The sequence below is a fragment of the Oryctolagus cuniculus genome, chromosome 3 (assembly GCF_964237555.1).
Source record: "Oryctolagus cuniculus chromosome 3, mOryCun1.1, whole genome shotgun sequence".
In the NCBI taxonomy this organism is placed as follows: Eukaryota; Metazoa; Chordata; class Mammalia; order Lagomorpha; family Leporidae; genus Oryctolagus; species Oryctolagus cuniculus.
This window is the reverse complement of record NC_091434.1, coordinates 54,381,998-54,389,946: the sequence shown is the minus strand read 5'-3', so window position 1 is coordinate 54,389,946 and position 7,949 is coordinate 54,381,998.

Sequence of the window (7,949 nt, the reverse complement as noted above, 5' to 3'; positions counted from 1 at the left end):
TTCTATTTCTATTCTTTCCCCCCTGAGGAATTTCTCTATTTTCATAATGGTTGTACTAATTTATGTTCCCTCCAATAGCATTTGAGGTTCCCCTTTCTCCACATCCTCATCAGTATCTATATTATTGTCTTTTTGATAATTTTTCAGTTTGATTTAAAATTAAAAGCAGAAGCAGAGACATGCTGCCTTTGGAAGTTCTCCCCAAAGAGGTAACATTACAGCAACTGTTTGATCTAGTACTAAAAGTTTAAGCCTAAATGTAAAACACCCACTCCTGCAATTCACTTATTGAGTATAAGTGAGAGATTCCTTTCTAATCCAACTAAATTAGAAGACACCACTTAGCACAGAGCTCTTTATCTGCACCTTTGGTGCAGGGAATATGAATGGTTCTCTTATAAGCCCTTTGTTTGGCTTTGTTTTCCTGTGCAACACAGAGATCAACAGTCTCTTGAATTACTATTATGGTGGAGTTGAGGTGGGAGAAACTCACTGTGTCCATCAATACTGCTTTGTAAATTAAATATTAAGTTGCAGTGGCACAAAGCCTATGCATGAGCCAATTTAACGGCAGTCTAAGCAAAAAAAAAATATATGAACTTGGAAGTACGTAAATAGTTTGGACATCATTTCTCTTTCCTCCTCTTTTTCAATGAGACAACTAAGTTGGATCAAAGTAAGCAAATAAATATCACCAGTTTCTTGGACAGATGAACTGGATATTTTTACTATGCATTTAATCCATGTTTCTCTGCAGTAAGCAATTCAAGCAAAGATCTGATTACTCTATTTATCATCTGATACTCTTTACAAAACCCCAAAATTACACTCATTCTAAATCTTACATTAGCTAGCAGTAAACATAGCTCAGAGTTGGCCAAGGGGTTGCTTATACAATGTGGGTAAATTGCCAGAGAATATAAAATAGCTCTTTTGCCCTCCGCTTCCCACTGCAGCTAATTTACTGTTTACTAGGACAGAGATGGCAGTACAATTACCATCTCAGACACAGTTGCTGTTCTGTCAGTTACCACACTAGAGGAACTAAATCTAGAACAATCATTTATTTAATGTACTTCTTATGCACAAGGCATGTCCTAGACCTGGGGGAGTAGAACTCCCAGCCAAGTGATGGTATAGCCATTGATAGTTACCGTGAGACAATTCATTGAATTCTCTAAAAGAGTGGAAAATATCTCCTTTATCTTTTTAAATAAGACACAATGAATATACAAAATACACATAGATTCTGAGTAATTGTCTTTGTTCATGATGATCTTCGAGTAAATTACTAAATCCAAAGAAGATTCCTCTTAACTTTATTGCTGCAATCAATGTGTAAGTGCATAAATGAAACTCGATATTTTTTTTTTTTTGACAGGCTGAGTGGACAGTGAGAGAGAGAGAGAGAAAGGTCTTCCTTTGTCGTTGGTTCACCCTCCAATGGCCGCCGCGGCCGGCGAGCTGCGGCCAGCACACCGCACTGATCCGATGGCAGGAGCCAGGTACTTATCCTGGTCTCCCATGGGGTGCAGGGCCCAAGGACTTGGGCCATCCTCCACTGCACTCCCTGGCCACAGCAGAGAGCTGGCCTGGAAGAGGGGTAACCAGGACAGAATCTGGCGCCTTGACTGGGACTAGAACCCAGTGTACCGGCACCGCAAGGCAGAGGATTAGCCTAGTGAGCCCCGGCGCCGGCCTTGATATATTTTCAAATGCTACCATTATCTTTTTAATTCCAAATAAATTGTTATTGCCGTTTTGCTATTTATGACATCTGTATCTCAGAGCAATAATATTTCTACCTCATATTATCAATTTCCATTTGTTATCTTCATCCAAATATATCTAAAATCAGGATTATTTCTTTCCATATTGCATAAACGTGGTATCTTGGTTTGTGGAATCAACAGGTTTTTGCAGAGCTTTATTGAAGTAATGCTTGCAATGATGTGACTGATTTTTTGCTTCTGCATCCCAGTGCTCTGAATTGCTTTAGCTTAAAGCTCTCCCTGAAAATGTTCTTTGACAATGTCACCTTCTGTCCCTCTCAGGGTTTTTGCCACTCTCTTCCATTTATATTGATATATATCTGTGCATGTATTTTCTTCAATGATAGAATTGTCTACTCTTTCTGGACTTGGACCAGCCATAGTAAAATAAGACTTTTTAAAGTAAATCATGGAAACTTCTCTATAGAGGTAGGCTTAGGTCATTTTACCTACTGAGAAGACTTATATGCTATTAATGCTTTGAGAAGTCTCAGTCGGATTTACAAATGAAATATGATTGTGAATGCTATTGATTTTTATGATTTTTTCAGTGTTTCAGTTCTGTAAAACTAAAGAAAGCATTTGAAATGTACATTCATTTTTCTATTGGATAGCTAGATTTTGGCCCCATATGTATTACTAAGGTTCTTAGCAGGTAACACAAAAAAGGAAATGCAATTTACCTTGTGTACAAACAAAATAATATCCTTTCTCAGAAAAAGCCCACATTTCATGTCAAAGTGCTTGGGCTTGAATCCTGACTCCACTCCCAATTTCAGCTTCCTGCTAATGTTCACCAAAAAGGCAGCAGGTAATGCTCCAGGTAGTTGAGTCCCTGTCACCTACATGGGAGACCTGGATTGAGTTCCAGGCTCCTGGCTTCAGCATAGGCCAACCCGTCCATTGTGGGAGTGAACCAGAGAGCTTCATTCTCTGTCTCCCTGTCAAAGTAATTATTTTAAAAAGAAGTAAGGCATGTTAAGGATATTTGATTTATGAATCATTATAAATAAGATTATTTTTTGATGTCAAAAACACTGACTGAATCCTATAAATATAAATTATGGACTCATGTATGTCTCAAAGTATAAGTAGTCTCATGACTTAAATTTTGATAAATTTTGGCTCTATTATATATTGATATTTTTTTACTTTGCATTCCCTCCTCCTTTAATTATGGCACTGTCTGGTGAGATGTCATTTGTTCTATTTCCACACTAATCTATTTGTTGGAGGTCAGAGCCTTTTTTCTGTCATTATACTCATCAGTACATGGAAAATACTCAGTTCTTTAACATATGATAGAAGAGCAACTGAAATTTGTAATTCATGATTTTTTGAGGATAAGAAAATGATACTCCTTCAACATTCTAAGTTCTTTAAAGTGAAGGACATTTGAAGGGCCTCAGAAGGTCACTCCCTGACCCTCTCCTGAGTTCCTGTCTCTCATCTTTCCCTGAAGCAATTCACAGACACCAAGTTCCTGTTTCCCATGTGTGTCATAGAAACTAAAAATATCACTATAATCTTCTCCCACATTTCCGTGCAGGAGATGGTCATAAAGAAATTCTCTGGCCTATCATGTCTGATAGTATGTCAAAGCAGCCTCATTCCAGGGGAGTCTTCATGATACTGGGAGGAAGTAGTGCTACACAAAGAGGCCAAGAAGAATTTGAACAGACAGGCCTTGTTCATTTCCACTCTCAATCAATTATCATCAAATCACAGCCTTTTTTCCAGTCACATTTCTATGTCTGTCCATTGTTCATTAAAACTAAGCAGTAAAACAGTTTCACCTGAGTCTTTGTATCTTCATTTCCTAAAGATCTTGTCTCATACAAAGTTTTCATTAAATAAATTTGTTATACATCACTCTTATTAATGTATGGCTTTCTAGGATTATATAGTAAATCTCGAATTGCTGTCTTTATACAAATATCACAAATATCTCTAAATCGTACAAGTATGCAAATACAAGTATGCTAGGTACCTTTGAATATTTCTGATTTTTTACATAACCAGAAATTGATCATAGTATCTTCCAGATTTCTATTACTCATAAGTAAGAAATTATTATTAGTATTTTATTTTATTTCATATTTCCTTATCATTCAACAATCTACAAAATAGCAGGCCTTTGTGTTGTCGGATTTTATGCCCCAGGATTCCAAAGACAAAAGAAGGCATAGATAATTGAATCAAGCTTATTAAATCAATATCATCTGAAAAAACTATACAAAAATCTGTGTTATGACTATAACAATTTATTAAAAAGTACATTTAAATAGTTTTAAACCACAAACAACGAAATGTAGATTCTTGGTAGGTGATGAAATTTATAAATAGCTTCAATCATGATTAGTATATCAGTAGGAGTTCAATAATATATAAGTTGCTGTATATCCATAGCTCTGAAATTTAGAGATTACAAATTTCCAGTTGCTAGAATTACATTGATATTTAGCTCTGAATTCTGTTATTTCAAAGTCTCAATGTCTAATTTTCTTTCCCTCCCATTTCAAAAATTGAAAGATTCTTCTCTGCTGAAGTAGGTCTTTCCTCTAAATATTAAAAGAGAAATCTTTAAATTTCAGTTGTAAATATGGAAATTGAGCTGCAAATAAGATTTATATTGCATGTTTATCCATAATTTGAAAAAAAATCTTTAACCATCCCATTTCAGCCTCTAATGGCTTTAAATGGTGTACTGTAGCAGAAATCTTCTGTCTAAATCTGTTTCCCATCTCTCTTTCTCTTCTACTTCAGTTGATCAAGCTTAGTTCAACCCAGCTGAGGAGTATCAGTTATGAAAAGCTGCTAAGTTGGAAATTTATCAGGTAGGATCTCATTGGACATAGAATTGCTTCTACAGTGACCCTGCTTAGATACTCTTTAGTGTGCTTGTCTCCCAAAACTAATTTCTGAGGAAGGCTAAAAAGAAATGATTCTCATATGCCAGCTGCAGATGTCCTATCTGGATAATTTTATTGAACTTATTTAATTTATATTTTTAAAACTCCTGTGATTGCCAGCTGGCAGTCATAAATTTGAAACAGCAACTCGGATGACTACAATTTAATCTATTTTATGATTTATAATTCAACTGTCCTTACTCATCATATTGCATTTTATAAAATGCTGTGTATGCTTCCTAGACATGTATTAAAGTGATTATAGATGAATTAAACATTATTAATCCAAGACTGTAACTGGCTACTATCTGATACTACTTAGTGACTTAATTGTGTTAGACAGACTAAATTGTTTCGAATGAACTTTCACAAAGGTCCTTAATAAAATAAAATAGTGATTTTACGTTGTGTTATCTACTTTCTGCCAGGAGGTTCTCTAGGGGCTTCTGCAGTTTTCTTTTCTTTCCTATTAGCAAGAAAGCACAATCTAGTCAGCCTGTGAACCTTGCAGGAGCTTACTCTGGAAATATTTCTCTCGCTTTGACAAGCACTATGGTAAGATTTGGGGCTGCTGTGTAAGCAGCAAGATTTAGTGGGTTTCTCTTAAGGGAGCTGGTTACAGTAGTGACTTAGAATGCCTCAGGAAAGAAAGAACTTTCATATTGATGGTGTGTGGAGGAGATAACGTTAAATAAAATTGTGAGTAGAGTGGATATTTGAAATAGAGAAAAAGTTTCCAATGTTGAATTTTAAATGTCAGCAGATTCACAGAAGTACTGCCTTATGCTGAGGCTGTAAAATATATTAAATTTTAAAATAAGGGGTTACAGTGTTTCTTCAGTTCACTTTATGCAATAGCAGAAGTTCAAGAATAAGGGTAGACAATTGATCTTTTATCTCTAAGACACAGCATATTAGCCCTGACTTCCTCACAAGGAGGCCCCTCACCATGCAATATGATGAGAGGTTGAATGTGCACGCAGTATTTCTTATTCTCCCAGCAGGTTGACAGGCAGGTCAAATACAAGAAAAATATAATGGGATAATACAGTTACTATACTTTTGAGCAAGATATGGAAGGTAGCAGCCGATGTATGGGTCTTTTTGACAAAGTAGCAAACAAAAGTGGCTCTCTGTGGGAAAGAGCTGCCTAGGACAGGGAAGCTTTCTAGGCTCGTTGCTATTCTTGGTCTTCCCTCAGTATGATACCCAGCAGTGTCCTATTGAAAAGAGTTATTTATTTCCCCTTCCTGTGCACATTCCCAGTTAGAAAACACCAGACACCAATAATATAGAACTCTGGTAATTGGAAATTTTTCAATTTCTAGTCTTCTTTTACTTTTTAATTATTATATTGCATGGGAACTTTCTAGATGTTTTGGTTCTTTGTTTCTGAGTATTATCCCCCTTATGTGTTCATAGCAAGGATGACTACAAAAACCGGGGAGAAAAGTAGGAAGAAATCATTTATTATTATTGGAATTTTATGTCATTGTCCTTAGCTTCCATCAAGTAGGTTACTATTAAAATACAGCCCTAGTTCTATCCTGAGTTTACAAACTTTAGATGGAGAATATTAACAAGCATAAAGAATATATTAAATTTAAATACATACATCAATATAACATATTAAATACAAAAAATTTCAAAATAAATATATAAACAAGACCAAAAGCTTTTATGTTCTATTAGAAAATGGCAGAAAAATAAATATAGCTTTCCCACAGAGGTAAATAGGAAGATATAAATTAGGAAATAAACAGCTTTCTTTGTAGCCAGTTGGGAAAAGCAATAACAAAGAGCTCATAGTGCTAAAAACACTATTATTGCTCAAAAGAGATCTAGTATGGATTCATAATTAGGCCCATGGGGGAAACATTGGAAAGAAGTATAAAGTTGAGGCAGTATAAAGAAAACTCTGTTTTCAAAAAAAAAATATGTTCTCTGAAAGTAACAGGAACTAGTTTCATTTTAAAATATGAACTTTTCAGGTGTTGACCCTGATAAAGAGTCTTTGAACAACTTGTTGTAAAACGCAATGGGCCTTAAAAAATAAATTGCAAACACATGGAGATTGAACATGTTCCTAAATGAACAGTGGGTCACAGAAGAAATTAAAAGAGAAACCAAAAAATTTCTGGAAACAAATGAAGACAATAATACATCATACCAAAACTTATGGGATACAGCAAAAGCAGTGTTAAGAGAGATGTTTACAGCAATCGGTGCCTACATGAAGAAATTGGAAAGATATCAAATACATGAGCTATCAAGTCATTCAAGGACTTAGAATATCAACAACAAGCCAAGCCCAAAATTAGTAAGAGAAATTTTAAAATTAGAGAATAAACAAAATTGAAACCTAAAAAACAATACAAAATAGCAGTGAAATGAAGTGCTTTTTTTTTGAAAAAATAAATGAAATTGATATACCATTGGTTCAACTAACCAAAAATAAAGGGGGGGGGGATAAAAATCAATAAAATCAGAGATGAAAAAGGAAATGTAACATCAGATACCACAAAAATAAAAAGAATTATCAGAAATTACTAAAAAGAGCTGTAAGCCAAGAAACTGGGAAACCTAGAAGAAATGGATAGATTCCTAGACACATATAATCCATCAAAATTGAGTCATGAGAAAATAGAAAACCTAAATAAAAAATAACTAAGACAGGCATTGAATCAGTAATAAAGACCCTTCCAAAAGAAAAGCCCAGTACTGGATGGCTTCAGTGCTGAATTCTTCCAGACATTTAGGAAGAACTAATTCTAATTCTTCTCAAGCTACTCAGAACAATTGAAAGGGAGGGAATACTCCCAAACTCCTTCTATGAAGCCTGCATCACCATAAGTCTTAAGCCAGAAAAAGTTGCAACAGAGAACATGAAATACAGACTATATCCCTGATAAATATAAATGCAAAAATTCTCAACAAAATATTAATAATTGCATCCAGCAACACATCAGAAAGATCATTCACCCAGACCAAGTAGAATTTATCCCTTTATGCTGGGATGGTTCAACATTCACAAATCAATCAATGTGATATATCATATTAACAAACTGAAGAACAAAAACTGTATGATTATCTCAATAGATACAGAGAAAGCATTTGATAAAATACAACATCCTATCATGATGAAAGCCTTAAACAAATTGGGTATAGAAGGAACATTCCTCAACACAATCAAGGTAATTTATTACAAACCCACAGCCAGCATCCTACTTAAAGGGGGAAATCTAGAAGTTTTCCCCCTAAGATC